Raw genomic sequence first — 24,791 nt, forward strand, 5'->3', positions numbered from 1 at the left:
TTAAAAAAAAAGTTTGCTACATGTCTCATGACACTGTAATGTGATTACCAATCATCCCTGGTTAGGCATTGATTGGGATGTTGGGTAGAACTCTGGTTTGAAAAATAAGGTTCATTTGCCTTGAGGGTTTCAAAAAGTTTGTATTAGTCACTATACAAAGGGTATATCTATATCCACTTTACATTTGCCCGACACATGTTTCTCTACGCATCATGCCAACCTCTGATGATTTGGTTTCACTGCCAACACTAACCAAATACTTGGCAGCACACGTTACATGCCCAGCCTTTGTGTCTCAAGAGTCCATCATAGAGAGAGATATTATACACCACTATTAACACCATGTCATTGACAAATCCATCACATATTAAATGGACGCACTGAATGGAAAACAGGAACATATGAACGATTTGTTGGTTTTGTTAGGGTTTCAAATATTGAGTTCCAAACTTCAGTGAAGGTTTAGAATTCAAATTTGTTTCTTTTATTTCATGGGGTTGATAAGGAAAGTGTTTGGGTGGTTGGGCTGATTTTGAATATTGTCTTTGTGTACGTCACATAATGTCTGTATGTACTTTATTGTTATGAAGATACATCTTTACGTTACTTGTATTTTCCATATTCTTTAATATTTAATATGCCAACAAACCTTTAGAATGAGTTAACTGTATATATCACTTCACGTAATCTATGTATTGTTTTTGTCACCAAGATAGTGTTGTTGTCATTCCAACCATATTGATATCCACATGGTCGTGAAGTCATGTTCATCTGGCTGTAAAACTGCTGATGCAGCATTATGCAATATTCATTCACTCATATTCAACACTTCTCAATGCCCTCAAAGGACTAATAGAGTGGTAAGGTCATAATGACATCGCTCAAGAAACAATGTCATAACTCAATATTGTTTATGTCATTCATATTTTGGTTCTCTAAGACAGTTGTTGTGATCTGTGTTTTTTTCTGTAGGGAGCTAAGATGGACAATAGTGAACTACATCTGTAACAAATTCACTCACAATGAACTGATGGAAAAATTTTCTGTTTTGGGGTACACCTATTTGGTGTATATTGTATTTGAAACGTGAAGAAATATGGTCCCTTGAGATTGTTTATAATGATATTTACTGTAATGGGTAATACAGCAATTATTTCACCCTGCTTGGAGAATACAATAATTTGAGAATGCATTTAATAAAATCAGCATGACACATACTCATATAAGGATTTCTTTATCTATATGTTTGCATAAATTAAATTAATGGCATTGCCCTACAGTAAAAGCGGCACTACTGGTATGGTATTTTTCCATTAAGCCAACTTCCAATAGTTGTCACAACTGCTTTGTTTTCCAAGACAATGTGGAGTCTTATCAGTCACAGACTCCAATCCATTCGGCTCTGATCCAGCAATCCTGGTAAATAGAAAGTGTGACATTTTGTGTTCAATGAACATGTCGATAATTCAAACACGGAGGAGTAGAGTATGTCCAAGGAGATAAATATCTTAATTCTGTGACGAGATTATCTTGCTGTCTGGTTGGAGGGATGGACTGTAACCAGCATTTGTTTGTTTTGTGGGATCAACAGCCTTTAAGGCTTGGTTCTCAATCACAGAGTTGCTCTGAACAAATTTGTATTTTAGAAGGTAAAAAACAACTGTTGACCAACTTTAGGGAATCATCTTGATAAGAATATTTATTCAACTGATATCTGCATATGTGAAATAAAAGTGACAACAGTCTTTCCACATCCACAACACATCTTAGCTGAGTCGATCTTACAATTTCAACTATATCATGAACATGTGTTTATGAATCATAATCAATATAATAATGATGACTGGTGTTACTGAAAAAGTGAGCACATTCTGCCAGACTGGTGGCATCATCATAAATATTTGCTAAGGCTAGTCAATCACTTACCTGAAAAATTCAGGAATGTGTTTTGTTCAAGCCCGATTAGGGAGTTTCTGTCAGTAATGTGCCAAATTTGGAAATTCCCTCAAAATGTCATCCATTTGGGAATTTGAGAATGATGTTACAATAACAAATGAGATGTTAATTAAAAACAAAGCATGTTAACAGAGTAAACAAAACATCTCCTTCAAGAAACATTGATGATACCAATTAAATGTAGAAATCTACAGTGTATGGAGATAAATCCAATCTAAATGACTATTTCATTTTTTGTATATTTCATTCATTACAATCTTTTGGACATTTATTATAGTTACAAATGCTGGCAAATTTTAACTTGAATTAACCAGAGCAGTTGTCTGACAGCATTGATCCTGTTAAAAAACACAAATGTTATCATCTGTTTCATCACCATCAACCTTTTATCACCAAATCTACAGACACGATTATGCCCTCCTCTGCAGATAGGTCAGGCTGACTTTCAGGATGAAGAATCAGAGTTTGCAGTCTCTGACAGATCTTGGTTCTTACAACTGAATACCTTTTGCCTGTGTTTTACAAATGAACTGACTTGGTGGTTTGGAAAATAGTATGCATAATCTGATAACTTTACATTTTTGTGTGTGACACATATAACATTTACTGCATAAACTCTGGATACTTCTTTCCAAACTTTTCTGCCAATCAGAGTCAAATATCAAAGTGGATACAATGAATATTTATTTTTCATATCATCCATTCTACCTTAAGGATGGTGTTGAAACCATCCTTGCATATAATGTGACATTTCTAGCTATCTAAACTCCAGACTGGAAACTTTTGATACTAACTGTTGATGTCTATCACTTTCATGTCTATAGCAACAAAATGGCAGTGTATGATGTTTTAAAAGGTTGGAGAAAATGTAATCAATAGGAAATTTTTTTTCATGGTATGTATACATAAGTGAAGTTGAAATACTCTGTCTATTTAACCAATTTATTCTGAATTGGATCAGTGCTGACGAATAGTATTGTGATTGTTGCAGCTTATGCAATGTTGAAAGTTCATACTACTTCCTTATTTGTAACTAAACTGTTCGAAGACCAGACTTGATAGGTCATGTGGTACAGTGACTTTTTCTTGGAATCACGCTATAGTGGAAGCTGCCCAAACTGGCATCTGTCCAATCCAGCACGTTATCAACAGTGGCATAAAATCTTAGCCTTGTCCTTCGCATGTACCTATATTATCAGCTCAACAATCTGGCATGTTGTCAAAATCAGGGTATTTCTTCATTCCCAATGAGTGCCGGTTTAGACAGTTTCCATTGTATAAGACATGAAGATTTGGGTTATTATTGGTCCTCAGCATGCTTGCAAGAGATGTCTAATGGGATCGGGTGGTCAGGCTTGCTGACTTAGTTGAAACATGTCATCATGTCCCAGTTGCATAGATTGATGATTGTGCTGTTGATCACTGGATTGTCTGGTTCAGACTCAATTATTTACGCTGCCTTATCTGGAATTTAGCTAAGTGCAGCATTAAACAATCAACGAACCAACCAACGTAAACTGTTAACTACTTGCAAACTTACATCATTATATTTCAGTGAGTCGTTCATTTTCTATACAACTTTGTTGGAGCATTAACCTCAAAATACATGAAAACTCTATGGTTTTATTCCTTATACCTGCTGTATATTAGAAGACGAAAATTAAATCAGGTGGTTCCATGGCTCCAGCCCATGTTCGTCATACCAGCTGTACTAGTGGTTGATATAATGAATAACATAATTCACATAGTCTCAACAGCTGGGGTACAATGACAGCAAACCTGATCCTGTTAAATCTCCATGCCTCTTAATGACAAGAATGAAGCCAAGTTCTGTTAGTGCAAGAATCTTTCAGTAATTATAGCATGCAGCAAGAAAGGGAATAAACTTATATACAGACTAATCCAATATTCGTGCATTTATTTGGGAACATTTCTCCAAAGGTTAGATTTTGATTCTATTTATTCTTTAAAAGTATTTATCTTTTAACCTAAAAATGGAAAAATGAAAAAGAATTTCAAACAGATAAATAGATTCTACACAATCACACCCACTATTATCAGATACTGTGATATTCTTTGCATACCAGCCTCTTGAGTTTAATATCAGTGAAGATAATCTCTCCCATTTGTCAGATGTGTGTGAAATGTTCACGTTATCTTTTGTTTCCAGTAGATCCGAGGGAGATGTAGACTTTATACATTTATAATGCACATATCCACTTTCATGCAAGATTTGCATAGGACATGTTCTTTCACTATCATTATCCGAACCAGTGCATTGTATTTAGCACATTATAATGTGAAACCTGACAGTTTGACACTGAGGAGTCACTGGATTCGTTTGTTATAGCCGATTGATTAGCTCAAGTCAACCTTCAGTGGCACAGGCAAACACATCAATCAAAGCTGATAATAGATCAATTTAGTTCAATATATTGATTTTATTCTGCTTCAGCTGTGTTTGAAAATCAGATTGTTTTGCAGTTCATATGATGAGGCTTCACAGATCCATACTTTTCTTTCCGGACTTAAACACCCCTTGATCAGGCCATAATTTAATCCCGGGGCTGTTGAGATGCATGAAGCTGTTTTCAAAATTGTATTAGATTATCTTTTTTACAGTTGGTTTGTGAAAGTGGAGTCTCCTAGGAATATGTTGGCTTCATCATGTTATATTTAATGCATCTTACTCTTCCGTTCCCATGGGAAATTTTCTTTATATTTGACTTCTGTTATTCTGTGTTTGAGTGCTCACAACATTCAGTTTGAGAATTCACATCGAGCTTGTGAAACATCAGACTGTAACTCTTAGATTTACGAATTAGGTGCAAAGTATTTTTGAAAAGGGCAAATTCGTTCCTCGAAAAACTCTGCAACTCGGCATTCACCTATTCCAGACTTATTGTACAGATGCCTAGAAGGAATGTTTATTGCTGATGTATCATTATTCTGAAATTGGATCAGAAATAGCCCTCAGTATGTTATGATTTTCCCATCTATTACTACTGTTAGTGTTGGTGGTGATGATGATGGTGAGGCCGCTGCTGCTACTACTGCTGCTGCTACTACTGCTGCTGCTGCTGCTGCTGCTGCTGCTGCTACTACTACTGCTGCTGCTACTGCTGCTGCTGCTACTACTACTACTACTACTACTAATTCTGCAGCTTACTATATGGCCAAAAACTTTATCTTTTAACTTACTGCTCCTGGTTTTAACATTGCAGCTGCTACTACTACTGCTGCTGCTGCTACTACTACTACTAATTCTGCAGCTTACTATATGGCCAAAAACTTTAACATTGCAGCTACTACTGCTACTCCTGCTGCTACTTCTGCTAATTATACAGCTTACTGCATGGCCAAAACAGTGCTGATACAACTTTATATTTGAGCTCAGTACTACTACTGCTACTAATACAATTACTACATCCATCTTGGTACGCATTCACAGCTGCAATAAGAAAGTGAGTTAGTACGAGAGTGAATGAGTGAGTGTGCTGTTTTTAGCACTATTTCAGCAATATCACAACAGCGAACAAGAGAAATGGACTTTACACATTGTACCCATTTTGGGGGGGAGTTGAACCTGGGTCTTTGGTGTGATGAATGAGCGCTTTAACCATTAGGCTACCCAACCACTCCCTTGTAGGTTTGAAACTTGGTCATTTCCTCATAGAGACGTTTCTTGGTCTGATTTATGTGCCATATGTATTTGTCAATCGTTCAGCTAGTCTTTGCAACCAATGTTGCTTGACTTCACCTACATTGCTGGTTGTTCACAAGACACAGGATCCTGTGACCACAGGAGAGTAGTGATAAGACGATTCTTCGATACGCATTGATGTATCAGACCAAGTTTTACACTGTTCAGTATACTGATATGATAATTCAAACTAATGTTTAACTTAGATTATTGCTGAAGCAGTATGTCTGTCAAGAAAAAGACTTACTTCTCTATGATGATTAATATTTATGCTTACTTATTTTGCCTTCATAACTAAACGATGTCTCAGAAATTCTTGTTTCAAGAACTATGTCAGACATAGCTCTAACATGCAAGTGATAATGAACCTACACTGAAACATCGCTCTCATAGCAATGAAGAGTTCTTCATCCATATATTGTCATCCTTCCTTACTACTCCTGCATCTAAATCAGTGACAGAAATAGTTTTTCTACTCGAACTGACAGCCAGGCTGGTGGCCCATAAATGTTGCCTGCCCATTTTGAAAGTTGCCTGCCCACCTTTAAGGAACCTTCTCTTTAACTGGTTCCTACTGAACCATGTGACTACAGATAATCCAATCAGACCATAGCTTACTAAGCCAGCCAGTTTTAGTGGCCTATTGCTATCTTCACTGGCTGAAGAGTTGTCCGTGTATAATTATGGAATATGCTCATAGCTTTCATTCATCTTTCTTACATCAAAATATGACATGACAATGAAAATGGAATGATCAGTCCTCAGAGCGAAGTGAAAGTAGGTCAACCTTAAAAATTTTAGCCAGACAATCGGGCTGGTGGAGAGATTTTCCAGGCAGCCCGACTCAAAGTTTACTGGCCATGGGCAGTCGGGCAGGCCGTTATTTGTTCTAAATGCCTCTCAAAGAAGTCATCATAAGCAAGGTTTGTTTGTGAGGATTCATTTGACCCTATACTTTATTGTTTTCTTCCACCCTTTCTTGCTGGCCATGTTAGGGTTAGCAGGTACCAATTTCAGGAAGAATGAAGCAATCTCATCTGAACAATGCAGAATGTTTTTTAGTTCTTCACTGTGTTTACAGTTTCCTATCTATCAGAGACGATGGTGGTTAGATCTTATCAAATGATTACAGTTTGAAAAATTCATCACTTTCATAAGCAGCAAAATTGAACATTTTGAGAAATGGGAAGTTTTAATGAAATGTTCCTGAGCTGTGATGGTTTATGTATTCTGCTACAAAAATGCATATTTCACATCTGAACTTGATGCTATATTTTTTCTATTCTTAAACCTAAAAACACAGAAAACTGTAAATGTAATTTTGTTCGAAAAAAATGGACATTATGGTTGTATGTTTGCTTTTGAAATATTTGACAGTGTTTCATTGAATTGACACTTTCATTACTTTGGTTTTATATTACTTTACAAGTTTTGGGGGATACAGTTATTCTTCAAAGAGGACTGTGCTTTCAAGTATGATAAATGGTGTCCTTAAGATATCTGGAACAGAATATAAAGAGAAGTAATCTGCCACAATGGCCCTTGTCCCTCTTACAAGATATCAAGTCCTTTAATGTTTCTAAGGGTCACAGAAATCAAAGTTGCAAGAAAGAAACAGAAGCTTATTGTGGCCAATATTTGTGAAGCTCATTGAAATATTGCTGTTTTAGTGTGAAGTAAATCTTCATCACTGCAAGATTACAGCTGAGAAAACAGTCTCTAAAAACACATCTTTACTGCGATATTTGATGTTTTCACAGTTAAACCAAATCAGATTTAATCCAATTAATCGCATCAATCACTATAATGTTGTTTCAAACATATTCTCTTCACTTCAAGCACACTGAATAAAGTCTCCTCATTTAAGCTTCCAGTATGGCAGTTTCATTGCTCATACAGTTGCAAGTCACATTCTCAGTAAATGTGTTGGTTCTACTCTGTCTCAAAGTTCCTGAACCAAATTAATTTCTCTTCCACCCATCGCTTACTGTCTTGCTATTGCCTAAATCAAGCAAGTCTGGGTTTTCCACAGGTTCAGGAATCTCCTATCTTACTGAGTTCCTTTTCAATTTAAATTGAGAAGTCTATTTCTATCCCTGCTTGTCATTAGGGGCAATGGCCGGGATCAGGTAGTCAGACTCGCTAAACTGGTTGACATGTGTTGTTGTATCAGAACTGTATTGATTGATGCTCATGCTGTTGATCAACTCGTTTGGAAAATTATCTTTCAGTTGTGATAACTTGTGCATATACATTTCATCAATGAATGATATATGTTTATAATCCTTCAGTTAATCAATCCATTGTCACCCCAGGTTCTCCTTGTACAAAGTTAAACCTCTACAGGCAGTTTCACAGGCATTGTCCATGAAATCCCATAGATTTTATACAGAATTGCTGACATCCCAGGGATTTTCTAAGGAATAGCCCTTGACTTTGAATCATTTTCGTTGTTAAGGAGATTGAAATAATATTGTGTAGCCGTTACTGAATGTCATCGTAAAATATCATATGTTTGTTAACTTCCAGAATATAGTGCCAATCCCTGGATTCGAACATGCTTCCGTTCGCTGCCTACCTTGGCAGTTTTGTCGACATGGCTACAAAAAATCGCTGTGGAGAATGAGATTGTTTGTGGGCTTGAATAATGTGTTCCTCACAAAACAGGTGCAAATGCAAGACAGGTAGCCGCATATTAAGATTTGCAGCTATAGCATTTATTTGGTTGGTTCATAAATTGGATCCAAACCTCGAAGTTGATTTTGATCCTTCACTTAAACACATTTGAAGCAGCGAAGTGGCCAAGTGGTTAAAGCTTTGGCTTATGTCACTTTATTCAACACCCAGATTCTATTTACCACTGGGGTACAATGTGTGAAGCCCATTTCTGGTGTCCCTTGGCTGGAATACTGCTAAATGTGTCATCAACCTAAACTCAATCACTCAAACTGGGAAGTTTCTCATAATGTCAACCACAAGGTTGTATCAGCTAGATTTAATTATATCCAGGCTCAAGGATAAGGCTGGAACATGGCAAACAGTAATGTCTGCAATATTCACAATCTTTTCTCAGTTTGATCACTAGAGTTCCAAATCACTTCAACCTCTGTGCACTTAGAAAGTAATCAAAACAACTCCAGACAGCATAGCTTAAAATAAGAGAAAAACAATTTATGCTGCTTATAGTCATATCAGAGCCATTTTTGCAGCAGGGATCTAAAAATACTTTACTCAGGTATATTGATTAGATTCTTAACATCCTCCAGGCTACCCTACCACCCCAGCAGAGCAGATGATGTAAAAGCACCAGATATATAACTACTGAAAACTACCCAAATCAGACAAAGTCTGGTTCAGACTGATGTTGACAAAGATTAATAACATTGCTTCTTTGATCAGGTTTCTAATGATTCCATGTGGAACATGCGCTTTGTTCCTGCGTGTCAAAAACCCCCGCCCATGCCACCGATATGCCTTTTAAGACCATCACTAACATGATCAGTGGTCTTTATATAGATATTAATCAATGTGCCCGTCAAGCATCATTGTTCTGTAGTTGAAATATCATCTTTCATAATAGCGTTGGACATCTTTCTCGGGATGAGGTAGGTATGGAATCTGGCGATCTATTGCACCATCGGGTGTCTGTGGTCATTATAGATATTAGATTATATGTTCATTTTGAACCAACCAGATGATGTGATTTTGGGTGGAAGGTAATCATGGACTTATGAAATATGAAGATGGACTCATGTTGGGATGGGATTGTCCTTCTAGGATGGCACTGTTGGTTGATGAAGCAGATACTTTGCTGGAAAGATGATGTCTGGGGTTCACCAACAATCACTATTGTACCTGGACATTGTAAATCAGGTTGTATGTGACTAGTTTAAATTGCAAATAGGGTTTTACTGCATCTCTTACAGACAGGGGGATAGCCTGATAGTTTTCAGTTGTTTTTTACTCTACTGAGCCTATTCAGACTAATCATATTCTACTACTATGCTCTATGCCAGAGAAAACCTTTCTGTCACATGGTCAGATCTCAACAACATACCTGGTCAGACTATGCACAATCCAAGAAGTACCTGCACAGACTTAGATACCCTAACCATAATCTACTCAAACCATTGACAACTCAACCACCACCTATTCCAACTGTATACAACATAGCAATCACCTATTCAGATTAAACAAAACCCATCACATATTCCGACTGTAGACAATCCAACCACCACATACTCAGATTAAGCAAAAATCATCACCTATTCCGACTGGACAACCCAACCACCACCCATTCAAATTAAACAAAACCCACCTATTCAGACTGATGGCAACTCATCACCTATTCAGATAAAGATTACCCTCACCATTCCTGAACCAACATCTATTCAGATAAAGGATTACTCATCAACTATTCAGACTGTACAACCCACCCATCACTTACTCACACAAATACTACCCTCACTGTAACATCAGTACAGACACTGAAGCAAAGCACCATCTATTCAGATTGAGGACAACCCATCACCAATGCAGACACTGTACAACACAACCATCACCTATTCAGACTGATGACAAGCCATGACCTATTCAGAAAAAGACTACCCTCACTCCAACATCTGTTGAGAAGCAGACCCAACCAACACCTATTTTCCATCCAGACTCACCCCACAGCCCTGTCACCCCCAATTATCCCTCCTACTCATGCCCCAGACATCTAGTGATTATCCTAACTAGGACTCCTACTTCTTGGAATACTAGTATTATCATTAACTGATGCATTTTGAGTTCTGCCTAATCGACTTTTCAGAATTATTGGTGTGAATTAAGGATGGTCTAGACCACAACTTGATGATGTTTCCACTGCTGTTTTGATGGCTTCCGATCCTCGGGGAATTACTGTAGAAATATAAGCTCTTTCCATTCATAGATATGTGATAAAGTACCATCACAAATGATATGTTAAATCAAAGCCTTGAACTACTTTGGAGATATTGATCAAGTAATTAACTTTTGGCCATCTTCACTGGATGAGTGGATCATTTTCTACATCTTTACACCAGATTTCAGGATCAGTTTGTAAAAGCAAATCTTCAGAGAAGTGGAGAAAAGTCTTCTGAAAGTAATTTGCATGGCAAGAATGCTTTTGTCAATATAATTTTACTATGTATAGTCACTCTTCAGACTGTTTCAGATGTGAAAAAATCTTTATTCTATATGGGCAAAAGGATGCTTCATGTTTCAAAACCTATAAAATCCATGATTATGTTATTCAGTGAAGCCTTTTCAATAAAGTATAGTTTATATAGTGCATAGTCTGCATTCTTTAGGCCTCTGTTTCAGAAGGTGTATTGGAACATAACAGTGTTATAACAGCAACAATTCCATATCTCCATGGCACGAACTCCTAATGATTTTCTTGGAAGATTGATTAGCATGGTGGCGCTGGACAAATTATCTTCTTGGTTTGTAAATATTCCTCAACATGCCTATACAGAAGAGCATAGTTGGGATAATTATTCCATGGTTAGAATTGCAAACTGAATAAGTACTAAACTATCGATGGCATCAATGCCATTGTTTGGCATGACGAGTAGATCATTTGTTTGTGCAACTTTGGTAAATACAGCAATTTGCTTGTCACAGATGCATTAATCGGTCCCAGTCAATGAGTTTGGATATTGTAGTGTACAAATTAGCAGCGCTTTGGTAGGATAGTGTGTTGCAAAGGCTTCTGATCAAATAAAGCCTCTTCGAGAATTGATTCAGGTTTGTGCAAATGTAATTATTCTAAGGAGACTTTTTAGGGGGAGACAACTTCAATTTTTAGATGCAAAATGTTTGATTGAACAAGGAGCATACAAACATACTTTGAACAGTTGTCATGGAACAAGTGAATGAGTGTTGTTGATGCTGAAACAGTAGGGTAGCCTAGTGGGTGAAATACGTATTCACTCATCTTACTGAAGATCCGGGTTCGATTCCCAAAGGGGTACAGTGTGTGAAGCCCATTTCTGGTGTCCCCCACTGTGATGCTGCCTGAATATTGTTAAAAGTGATGGAACACTAAGCTCACTCACACACTGTCAGCTAGAAATACTGTTACAAGGGAGTCAAAGACGACTTAGGTTACAATACCGTGTGAATCTGATGCTCTCCCATTAATCACCTTTTATGACAATGTGTTACTGAAGACCAATTCTAACCTGGGTCTTCACAGGTATTTAGAGTTAGTGAATGCTGTTAACAAATGAATATGTTACTGATGTCTTGGATATATCAAAACAGCCCGTGAAAGATTACTCTAAAACTAGGTCAGGGAGTTCTTAATATCATGGCAGTGTCCCTTCGTTATGAATTTGTGATGCAATGGTGCACTATCAACCAAGTCTCACAATTAAAACTGATGGTGGGCCCGTCAGAGTTAGATAGGCAGTTAGTGGCAGAGGAGTAACCGGTTTCGTTCTATGTGAACTCATCAGACCCTACTTAGTGTAGGGGAAACTAAAAGATGCTTCAAAATGAGGCACAACTCAGAGAGGACCCTGAGCTTACTAGCACCACCCAAAAGAGGAGATCACTCGAACGTAGGTGGATATTTAGACTCCACATGTTCCCCCCGCAGGGCGTAACGATAAAATAGTTGGCTAAGGTATCTTCATCGAGTCTCACAGTGACACAATGTAGCACAATGACACAATGTAGTACAATGTAACCTGACAAAGTACTGATCACATGTATTATCTACAGGGAGAAAAGAAAAATGTTCACAACTGACATCTTGAGCATCAGTCATCCATATAGCGATCCCATGACAATCTGTCGTTAAGGTTGACAAGAAGGAAATAACTATGGGATTTCCTCAAGTCCCAGGGAACTAATAACCTGTTACACAATATCTTTCAGGTATTTGTGCAGAATTTTTAACCTGATTTGAAGAAATGGTTTTCAGTTGGGGGATGAAAATATGGACACGAAAATCCCAAGTGCACAGCATACCCTGTGAACTTGAAGAACCTATGAATCTGTAGTTAGATGAGCACATGGTGGCCACATGAATACATGCAAACACATAGTTATGGGTATAGCAACATGCAGTGAAACTTGGACAAAGTACTGACTGTGTGTCCCAGTCCACTTAGCTGAGCTGCAAATGGGTAATTTGAAAGGATAGTAAGGTCACATTAATTTGGTGTATCTTGTGTATTGGCTTCATGAGTTGTATGATCCCCAGGGAGTTGAGACTGGAAAATATAATGTGCTGTTGAGATTGACATCCAGTGATCGAGGGATTAAAAAAACCCAAAGCACTTTGAGCATGCATATGGGATGGAAGATAGTGCTAAGCAACGTGTAATATTCTCAGAAATCTTTGTGAAAAGAGCAACCTTAATACCTCAAAACCTTAGAAAAGTGTACACAGAATCCTTGAATATTGCTATTTATCTCACTAATCATATTCTTAACTTACATAATGTTGCGCAGTGTATCGACTTAATGCAGTAACAAAGATTCACTGTACTAGATGATGTCATTAAGCAAGGGAAACAGTGTTGCTTCATTGTTGTGTCCATCTATATTTTGTCTGGTCAAATAAACCATCCTTATGTTTACATTCTGCATAGTCCAGGATGGAAACCATTATGAACGATGTCCGTGCACAGTAATAGGTATTTAATTTTTCTGTGATAAATTTAAGTTAAAAAATCCATTTAAGCAAATCTGCATGTATACTTTTCATGATGTTCTATAGTAGTCTCCTATGTCATCCTGCCTATGTATTCTACATTTATCGTGTTTAAAGATTAGGTAGCAAAAATGTCACACTAAGATAATTCTTTATGCTGCAGTATGTATGGAAGAATTAAGAACTTATTACTAATTGGATCTGATTTCATCATCAATATTTAAGAACACTATGTTCCAGACATCTAATCTAAAATGTCAGAATCCAATAGCTAATCAGTTTGAAGAAATGAGACAAAATGATGCAACACTTTACTAAATAATGTTCTCTTGATCATATTGCATTGATCAAACTGAGTATTTGTTAGCTCGTAGTTGTTTGCTCAGCCAGCAGACAGACAGCAACACTTCTGAGAAGAGTGAGTGAGTTTAGCTTTATGATGCACTCAGCAATATTCCAGCTGTATGGTGGTGGACTGTAAATAATCGAGCCTGCACCAGACATTCCAGTGAGAACAGCATGAGCATCAATCTGCACAAATGGGAACCGATGACATGTGTAAAACAAGTCAGAAGCTTCACCACCCAATCCTGTCACTCGCTTCTCACGACAAGCATGGGTTACTGAAGCCCAATATTCTAACACAGACCTTAACGGGTCAATCCAGACCTATTAAAAACGTTTGATACTGTCTATAGAGATGGCCTGTTGTTTAATTGCATAACCTTGAAATACTTGGTAAAATGTGGACTATTATAAAGGCTATGTAGGCCGAGGTTAAAGCTTGCAATAGGTGCAAAGGCAATATCTCTGACTACTTCCATGTTACAGTTGGTATAAAACAGGGAGAGGTCATGTCTCCCATATTATTTTCCTTGTTCATGATCTCAAAATGAAGCGCTAAGAAAATGCCAACAGTGGACTTTTGATTCAGAATTTTTATCTGTTCTTTATATTGTTTGCTGATGACATGATATTGCTTGCTGAATCACCAAGAGGACTTCAATATTCTCTGATAGTTTGTATGAATACTGTAGTGACTGGCACCTAGAAGTTAATAGGAAGAAGACAAAAGTGATGGTTTTCCGCAACAAACGAAAAGTAAAACAGGATGAACAATAGTGTTTTAATACTATGCTATTTGAGGTTGTAGATGAATTTTACTACTTAGATAATATGGTTACAGTCACAGGTAATTTCGGATTTACACAACACTGTTATCTGGTAAAGGTTTTAAAGCTATGAATGTTCTGCTCCACAACATTATAAATGGTCTGTTTGATTCTTTCCTTACATCTTCTATGCAGTATGGCTGTGAAGTCTGAAGTTTGCAGAATGCATTTGAAATTGAAGGTGTGCATTCAAAATTTTGAAAAATATCCTTAAAGTTCATCACAATGTTACTAATATGGCTGTATATAGTGAACTATGTCGTTCTCCTTTGTATTAATAGATGTATAATTTTGTTATCACAGTGTGATAATGGTGTACAAAACTGGATGAAACATTTTGTCAAATACTTCTGCATGCACACTGATATATTTTGGCAATGTATCAAACAGCTGTATTACCCTTTTCTGACCACCTTACTAGTGGTGTCTGTCATGCCAAACTGTCTCAGACCCGTGAAGATCTTGGTTAGAACTGATCTTTGATGATCCGTGCTTCATTATTTACTGTGGATCATTTGCTTGTCATGTAGACTCTCGATTATTTACAGACAACCATTTAGCTGGAATGTTGCTTAGTGAGGTGTAAAACTAAACTCACTCACACAATCTGTCTCATGTCATTGTAGATAATCCTGCTGTTCTTTAATATATTTTTGACATGTGTGAATTTCATTTGAACATGAGAGGCATCAAATCAAAGTTTACAACCTCCACATTGAAAACACAGTTGGTTTATATCCAATAACACAATTCAGGAACAAATCTGAACTTGTAGTAATGGTGGAAGTGTTTATTAACTTGGGCCGGTTGAGACAAACATTTTCAGAAGGCTAAAAGAGCAGATTCAGCAACAAGTGAAGGTCAGATTTAGTCAGCATGTATGTTTACATTACAATCCAAATGTTAACTTTCACCATGATACTTCATACCAGTTTTTACCTCCTACAACAAGCATGGGTTGTTGAAGACTAGTTCTGAGCCCATTGTTCCTGGATCAAATCATGAAAGAGGCAGTTGGGTAGCCCAGTGGTTAAAGTGTTTGCTTGTCATGCTGAAAACCAAGGTATGATTCCCCATGTGGTTACAAAGTCTGAAACCCATTGTTGTGATATTGTTGGAATATTGCTAAAAGTGACATTACACCATACTAGCTCACTCACTCAGGGAGGAGAGGATGACAGTCACAATAACCTTCCTTGTGACTGTGTGTTTTTTTTCATTCATTACAGTATGAATCAGATATTTTCATTCATTACAGAGAATGAGAATACAGGAATTAAACTGAACAGGTAAATTTTAGTATATTTAAGTAAATGTAAGTATTACTGTATATCTAGGTGGTGGATATCTTGGCTCAACCTGTGCTGACAAAGAAACAGAGACTGACAATAACACTTTGTCTCACATCAGAATATCATGGCTGCAGTTCTAATTCAGTAACACAAAAACGATTTGTAAAAACTTCCAAATATCCCTTGTTATACTGATATCAATCAGTTAAGTATCTGTGACCTTTTTGTTCCTGTGACTTGCAGCCCAGGTTTATCATGGAGAGATGTTAATGTCAGCATCCCGGTGAAGTCCTAAGTCTGTCACCATGCATCAGTATCACAAACACAGCACAAGCAAGTCAGAGATCACAGGTCTTCAAACACATCTTCTTGAGTTAGGAGCAGACATTACATATGTTCCCCTTGATCAGTTCCCTTGTGTTTAACGTGGGATTTAACTAGGGCTTGTTATATCAGACTAACCCTGTGCCTTGAGTGCTGCTGAGTTCATGGTGTCCTGCTCACTGCATCCCTGATTTTAGGTCTGTCATCTCTGTGTCTGCTTTGTAACATGTGGACAGTACTTGGAGAATACCTATACCAACGCTTTATATCTCATGTTGAATGTAATGAAGGAACATGAATCTGTCTGATTGTCTGTCTGTCTCTCTCTCTCTCTCTCTCTCTCTCTTTCTCTCTCTGTCTCTCTCTCTCTCTCTGTGTCAGTTGAAATTATCTGATGAAAATGTCAAGCATTGTTTTAAAAAAGCCAGATTTATGGATTCTTCTTCATTTATTGTGAATAACACAATGTTTCGCTGTGTATGCTTGCTCCTCAGGTGCATGTCAGGGAGCATCAGGAGATACATAAGTACACACATTAAAGTACTACAAGAAAACCTGTTTAACAATGTTGAGGAAATCTAATGTAATACAAACATGAGGCCAGTGATACACTAAAACAACATGGTAATGGAAGGGGTAAAGAATACAAACACAAAGATTCAGTGATAGAGTGATACAATACAAACATTACAAAGGGAGGCCAGTGGATATACAAAAGAAACATAAGGTCAGTGGGCTGATGAGGTGATGATAAAAATAGGTGATTCAAACCCCTCATGAGTGAGTGAGTGAGTGAGTTTAGTTTTACGCCTCTTTTTAGCAATATTCCAGCAATATCACGGCGGGGGACACCAGAAAATGGGTTTCACACATTGTACCCATGTGGGCAATCGAACCCGGGTGTTCGGCGTGACGAGCGAACGCTTTAACCATTAGGCTACCCCACCGCCCCAAACCCCTCATGATGGGGCAAGTATACCCTCCAAAACATTGTGTTATTCACATTAAAGAAGTTGAATCCATAAATCTTGCTATTCTCATGCATTCCACTTCTAAATGCCCTTCAAAGATTTTCAAGCATTGTTGTCAAATGCCAGCATTACCTGGAATATAGAACACATAGTTTACTTTAGAAACATGTCTGAAAATAAACATGGCTTGTATTGTAAGTACATGTAGTTATTGCAACAGTTCAGTGGACAAGGAGTTCATGCTCTGAGATACCTTGACAGACCCTAGAAGTATCTTTCTGGTACATCATGCATATAAGTCTCCAGTCCTGGAACTCATGGCTGAAAGTTCTGCACCTATGAAGGTATTGTTGATTGAAAAGATGTCGTTATCATGTACATAATCCATCCCAGACAGTTCACGAAGAGCCAAACATCTGACAATGTCCTCAAAGAGGCAACATTAGATGTTTCCAGTGACAATATTATTATTTGGTCTTTGGCTGATAGTTGTGAACACAAGACAATTTCAGATATGTCCTCTTCAAAACATAGACATGTCATAGTTGCATGCCTGCATGCATTCTGTTAATGCTATGCAAAAGATCATTCCAAAGAAGGCTCAGAACTTTTCAATCACTCCTGATTAGACTCTGTACTGTGACACAGAGTCACTTATGTAAGCCTATGTGTTTTCTGACTTTCATTTTTCAAGTTATTTAGTTGGAAACAATGAAACTGGGTTTTTTTTTCATCAATGACGGTTGAGAATTGCAACCTTCTTCAGCTGGTGAAAGGGCAAGATGTAACAATGATACAACAAAGTTGAGTATCATGTTACAGAACAACATTACCCAGCCATGGATCTCTCTATTACCTAATAATGCAACCAAAACGAAGAATTATACACATGTGTAGAGCAACACCACACTATTGTGTTTAGAGTTACAAACATGAGTCATTTGTAAAGAAAAAATTGTAAGTGAAAAAATAATGACCTGACATACAAGGTAAAAAATGATGGCGATTGAAAAAGGTTCTGTCACTATTTTTGGCTATTATTGTTTCCAGGTTCTCAAGCCAGAGGTCGACACTAGTTTGTTAGTTGAATAAGACTTCCATATGTTGGTAAGAGAAGACGACAACCTAATTAACTGAGTCACGTAGTAAGTGATGCGAAACACACATGTCTCATGGCATGGACAAGAAATTTGACAAATACTTCGTGTAATCAATTTATGTCTGGATTTGCAAGACAGAATATTTTTGGTTGAAATTTATTGGCATTACAGATGTGTGTATTTCATATATAGTGAGATGGTGGGTATGATTTTACACTGCTTTTACATTTAATCAGTATCACAGTGGGGTACATCAGAAATGGGCTTCACATAAAGGGTATCAGACCCAGGTCTATGGGTTTGATGAGTTAACACTTTATCTACTAGGCTGACCCAGTTTGATATAAGAATTTAGTTGAGAAAGTGAATTTAGTGGGAAATTTAAATTCACATGCTTCTTTCAAGGAAAGTGTCTTTGTTTGCTCAAATCATCAGGATAGTATTTACATGCTTTTGGTTACAGATATTAAGTGAATAAAGAAAATGTTTGGAACCATTTCTTCTTATAATAAAAAGATGGTAATTTTATGATAATTGTAACAATTTCATGCAAAGTGTCATGGTTGGTAATCATCATTGTTGCACGACCCCTGAAAATCTGGGTTAGAATTGGTCTTCAGCAAATTATGCTTGTCATCCTGGGATGGGATCAGGTGGTCGGAGTCACTGACATAATTGACACATGTCACCAAATCCCCATTGTGTAGATCAATGCTCATGCTGTTGATCACTGGATTGTCTGGTCCAGATGCCAGATTATATACAGACCGCTGCCTTATAGCTGGAATATTACTCAGTGTGGCGTAAAACTAAATTCACTCACCTGTTGTCAAAGTAGCTGTATCCCTTTTAATGTTTTAATTTATTTGTCACTCTGAAGCTGAAGAATAGTGTCAGGTGAGCTACAGAGCTGTGATACAGAGCTATAGACCAGACATTTTTTTTAATCAAATGCATCCTATTCATTTCCGGATACCTATTATCGGATACACCTACTGAATTGATTAATCGTGACATGCAGTGTAGATTCATCTCATGTAGGCCATTGGTTCACCATCAGCATGTTTGCCTATGCATTAATAAGATGAAATATTCATCATGTACAGTGAACACTGTTTTCGCAAAATATCCATTTATCTTTTTAGAATTTCACTACTGATCAGCTATTAATTATGCACTATCAATTCCTACCTGCACGATAATGACAATCTAGTTAGGTCACTATGTTTGATTTCACAACAAAATATATAGAAATTGTGTTCTGTGATTAAAAACTTAGTACTTTACAAGTAATGGCATTGAAAAAGGTACATGCATAATACAGATCATTAGAATTCAACATACTGGTTTTATACATGTATATCTAGGCGTATCTGTGTTATGATTGCTTCAGTTAATGATGGTCCAATTACGTCATAATATAGTTTAACATGTAATAACGCTAATCTAACATGCGTAAAAAGGTGAAATATACCTACAGGTATTTGCAGAATGAAATATTTCAGGTGCATTAGCCTGTTCTGTTCATGTTGGGGAGGGCAATCACATTTCACACGTTGCTAGCCATGGTGTCTGTATGTTACTTGATTACGAACACACGGAACACAGTCTGATGTAATGCAAACACTGCTTTCACGCCAGCCCACAAAACAGGTGAATTTGAAGACTTGAAAGTGAAGTTGTCTGACCCATCTGCCGAGACCATCCGCAGACATACACTTATCTTGTAGAGAAATAGCATTGCTTTCTCCACTGCATTGAAGGACACAAAGCCTGCCTAATAGAGCTCGTGACAGGGTTTTGTCAAGTAGCCAACACTGAAAGCTCCACTCCGTGAGAGGGATATGTGATCGAGGTAAAACAGTGCTCTTATCATTCAGTAACAGATAAAGAAAGGTTTTGTTAATAATCGTCGGATTATGTTGTAACTATACACTTGTGGAAGGCTATTCCTGTGTAGGAGGAGTGCCTTCTATGATCAGTCAGCGTGAAAGGAGATTTCATGTATCAGAATACACTCTGTACAAGTAAGTAATAGACATACATATCTTGCTTGTCAATTTCACCTTCAATGCATGTATGTTACCAATTGCAAGTAAGAAAACTGATTGATAATTTGTTTGTTTCAACATATTTCAATTATACATCATGTAATTACTTGTGCATTCAGTGTACGAATTTGTGAATAGATTCTAATGTTGTATCAAAGTACTAATTGACAGCTGAAATATGTTTTCAGTGACTGGAAACAGTAGTAATTCTTGCAGTTTCAATATCCTTCCTGCATGTTTAAACACGGAAAATTATCAATAGCATGTTACTTTCAATATTCTCTGTAAATATGGAAAGATTGAAAGTAGTCAATAACTAGTTAGGGCAGCCCGTACTGTGTACACAAGTCCATGAACATTTAAAGGTTTTAAAGTACCCATAGCTTGCCGGGCTCTAGTATATATATCCAGTAATGTTGTAATGGTGAATAGGGTCAATAGCTTGTTGATTTCAATCAATCACGTGCATATCAGGGAAGGAATAATACACAAGCTTTCAAATTTCGATGTCATTATTTGTGTTATTGTACTTAGAAATACTTGTATATTGAAAGGAGCAAGATCTAGTTTCTATAGATAGAGTTGACTTGCAGAAATTGCTGCTTTTTCCCGGATGGTAAGAGGGAATTGTATACAGCAAATATGATTTCTTCTGCTGAAGTTTTCATACCTACCCCGGAAATCCTGTTGTGAAAGACTTTTTACTTTCCAAATATATACTGTGATTTTTTCTGTTGTGTCTTTTATTACCTCCTTTTCTGCAGATTTTAAATCTTTCTCTTTCTGTAATCTATCAACCTGTGAAGATCCGGATTAGAACTGGTCTTCAGTAATCCATGCTTACATAGTTGGGACACTCCAGTGAATCCCATTTGCACCAATCAATACTTGTGCTATTCAACACTGGATAGTCTGGTCCAGACTTGGTCATTTGACAGACTGACCATATTGCTGAGTATTGTGTTAAACAACAAACAAACCAACTTCTACAAATTTACATCAATCTCTTGTAATCTGTCAGAGCCACTTTGTCTGGCTCAGACATAATAATATGCTTGATACTGTGACAGTAGCTAAACATTGCCAACTACTGCAGTATTCAATGTTGACTCCCTCTTACATCCAGATCTGAGTCACATTTTCTCTACTTACTGTGACTGTCATCCTCTTTTCTGGTGCCAGATGTTTTCTTGTTTTAATAAGATCATGAAATATTCGTCTTCTCCTACGATCACTGATTTTCTTTCTTATTTAGTCATGATTCTATAACTCATTTTTACATTTAAGATGCTGTTTCTCATTTCCTGTTTCTCATATAATATCATTGATATCTTTTCACATTATGATATTGCTCATTTTCTCCTGTTTTGATAATACAAGTATCACCAGTTTTCTCCTCTTATGTTATCACAAATTTTCCCCTGTATGATATCACTATCTGTTTCTCTTATTGTGATAATATTACCTGTTTTCTTTTGCTATAATATTACCATTAATCTTCTCCTTGTATGAAAATGACTTTCTGTTGTCTTCTGATCATTTAGAGTTTCTTTCTGTTATGATGCAGTCACTGACTACATCATTCTGTTGTGATGCTGTCAATGTCTGTATCATTCTGTTTGATGCTATCACTGACTACATCATTCTGTTGTGATGCTATCACTGGCAGCATCAGGGTGCTCTGGAAGTGTCAATTCATGTATAATTGAAAAACTGCTATGCAAAAAAATTCATTACTCGAGTCTTTCATTCAGGCACTCATACCCTCTCGTTCATACAAGTAAATGTTATGGCAGGGTTTCTACTGAATATAACACAGTGGATACAGATAATTTGCTTTGTAAGTCCTTACATTTCCTAATCATTTGATTCTGGTAAAAGATATATGCAGCATTGGTTAATTTTCTTTAGCCTCAACATAAAAGTCCCTAGACTTCTTATGCAATTGAAACTGTTTTTTAGGCAGGCTTTTGACTTCTACTGTCAACAGTCTTCTAGACTGTCATCAAAGTTTTCTGATTACATGTCATGGGTAATGATAGAAATACATAATAACAATGACACTTATGTTGCCCTATGTCCATACTATGAAGATAGCGTGCTCAAAGCACATGGCCTCAAATGATGGTAAGAGAGGCAGCTGAATTCTTCGCAATGGTATTAGGGGGTCTTGTTTTTAAGTGTAATGCTTGAAAAGGATGGAATCAGCTTCAGTGATTCAGGCAGAAAGGTCCAGGGAGTAGCAGCTGAGACAGAAGGATCTTGAGCAGAAAGTTATAAGTTTAGTGATGGGCACACAGAGGGGCTGTTGTTGTCTAGAGCTCAGAGTTCTTGAAGGGAAGTATCATGTTGTCAACCTGGCATCCCATATTCATGGTTTGGATGCCAAGCCATCAATACTGAGGAAACATGTGACTCAAAATACAAAAACCAAACATGATATTATTAAACACAACCAAATCCCATGTTATAACCTAACCACAAAACACATGTTAGTCCCTTAAAACCCATGTACACTTTGTATGATGTAGCTACATGGTGTTATAATGGGTTACTGGCATCCATCAGAATGATGCCACTAATTGAAGACATCCTAACATGCAGCAAGTAGTGCTAATCCTCATGGTATTTCTCCACTCTCCACTGTAATCTGCTTATCAATATAACATTTATGATACATTTGGCAAAGTATCAGATATCACATGTACTAGGAAGGCTTGATTTTATTGCTGGTGATTCTCAGTTCCTGGCCCAACACAATACATAGGAGAACATTGGTTAAACAGAGTAGCCAAGGATATTTGTCATGATTCTGGTATTTTATCATTACAATGTATGTGTTGCTGAGGATGTTTATCATGAACATTCTGGTATTTGTCCTGGCGATGTAGGTGTTTTTATTTTTTCATTTTGAAAGATGTGTGAACTATACTCTGGAAGGAATGAAAATAAATGAGGTGGTGCTGATATTAGACTGGTCTCTATGTTTTGATGAGCAATACCTATGTCCTAACTCAAGTCAAGAGAAAACCATTATCAAATTATTGCTACTTGACATATGTTTCTTTTTTTTGTGATGCATTTTGAGAGTTTGTTTTTTTCTATGATAAAGTCACCTTGGAATGTCTCCTTGGCACATACAGACAGAAATACAATTTAGTTTCATGTGGATATACAGCAAAAACCTGATAAGTAAAAATTCAAGGAATTCACCAAAATGTTTGACTTTGGTATTTTACTTATCCAAACTTATCAAAAGCTGCAAATGACAACCATATTCATGTCACATGACCGTAATGGTGTAACACTAATGTGTTCATTTCAGTGTCAGTACAATGAGGATCCTTCGACTGCAGTTGGGGATTTGTTTCAGAAAATCAGGTCTGAGCTGTACTGAAGGATCAGCACATTTCTCAGGAGAATACTACAGAAATGGAGCCCTGAGCCATACTGCGAGTCAGCACATTTCTCTGAAGAATGTTATAGAAATGCAGCTCTGAGCTGTCTTTGGCTCAGCACATTTCTCTGAAGAATGCTACCAAAATGGAGCTCTAAGCTGTACTGTGGGTCAGCACATTTCTCTGAAGAATGTTACCTAATTGGAGCTCACAGTTGTACTGTGTTTCAGCACATTTCTCTGAAGAATGTTACAGAAATGCAGCTCTGAGCTGTCTTTGGCTCAACACATTTCTCTGAAGAATGCTTCGGAAATGGATCTCCAAGTTGCACTGTGGGTCAAGGCATTTTTCTGAAGAATGTTTCAGAATGCAGCTCTGATCTCTACTGTGGGTCAGCACACTTCTTCTGAGTAATGTTTCAGAAATTCAGGCCTGACTTGTTTTGTGGGTCAACACACTTTCTCTGAACAGTGCCTCAGTAATGCAGCTCTGAATTGTTCTGTGGATCAAGACCTTATCCCTGAACTGTTCTCCTGAAAGTCAGCTCTGAGGTATATTATGGTCAACACACTTCTATGAACAATGTTTTTGGAAATACCACTTTAAGCTGTACTGTGATATATGTGATCCAAGATGAAGGACTTGTACCTCTACATCCATGTCTCTTAAAACTGCAACAATCAACTTGAACCAAAGTCACAATAGCAACCTGACTTGAATGGAAACTGGAGAAATCGTGTCATTCTTCCACATCTTCCCTGCACATTTTTTATATTGTATTAGCTGAAGGCACCATAGGACACTCTTCCTTGTTATATTTGTATGCATGTCTGATGTCCTGCTCACATGCTGTCCTTAGGATGTATGACAGGCAGGATGCATCTGAGACCATATCCAGTAATTGGGGTCTTAGCAGTGCTCATCCTTGGCGTCTGTTGTATCATGGCAGGTCATTGTATTTGTAGACACAGTCCATCTTCTATAAGCATGGGTTATTTCAATTCATGTGATCACATCTGTGTCAAGGAGATCACAAAATGCTAAAAAATTAACTCTTTCCATTCCGTTCAGTAAATATTCATGATGAATGTCAAATGTGGAATGAAGTATACCTGAAGATATATGGATACAGAT

General features: G+C 37.2%; 1 protein-coding gene across 1 annotated transcript in view; it reads left to right on the forward strand.

The window, feature by feature from the left end:
• Window positions 1–24,791, forward strand: part of LOC137277792 (neurotrimin-like) — a 280,109-nt gene that overhangs the window by 70,075 nt on the left and 185,243 nt on the right. The window lies entirely within an intron of this gene.

Source organism: Haliotis asinina, chromosome 3 (genome assembly GCF_037392515.1).
Source record: "Haliotis asinina isolate JCU_RB_2024 chromosome 3, JCU_Hal_asi_v2, whole genome shotgun sequence".
Lineage (NCBI taxonomy): Eukaryota > Metazoa > Mollusca > Gastropoda > Lepetellida > Haliotidae > Haliotis > Haliotis asinina.